Source organism: Photinus pyralis, unplaced genomic scaffold (assembly GCF_008802855.1).
Source record: "Photinus pyralis isolate 1611_PpyrPB1 unplaced genomic scaffold, Ppyr1.3 Ppyr1.4_LG1, whole genome shotgun sequence".
NCBI lineage: Eukaryota > Metazoa > Arthropoda > Insecta > Coleoptera > Lampyridae > Photinus > Photinus pyralis.
The window spans coordinates 23,466,507-23,466,743 of NW_022170249.1; the positions used below are offsets into that span (position 1 = coordinate 23,466,507).

The window sequence follows — 237 nt, forward strand, 5'->3', positions numbered from 1 at the left end:
TTCGACCCTGAGGTCATTATCAAGCTGAAAATTTATATAATTTATATAATTTGAAACAATGACTAACCTTAAGTGACCTACCTTCAGTTTGAAGGAACATATAAAAGTAGTTGAAAATTACATATTAATTGGTAACATTTGGTTGATAATATGCTGTAAAACATGTGTTAGAAGCGAGTCTAGAAAATAGTTCAACTTACGGGAAAAATTACTTATTCGAACATGGAAACAATTACA

At 29.1% G+C, this 237-nt stretch overlaps 1 long non-coding RNA gene across 1 annotated transcript; it reads right to left on the reverse strand.

The window, feature by feature from the left end:
- Positions 1–4: 4 nt before the first annotated feature.
- On the reverse strand, positions 5–237 carry LOC116159244. The gene is made up of 3 exons (XR_004142924.1): positions 201–237; positions 82–153; positions 5–24 (listed from the first exon to the last, which is right to left on the reverse strand). It is a non-coding gene; the product is annotated as an uncharacterized LOC116159244 (long non-coding RNA).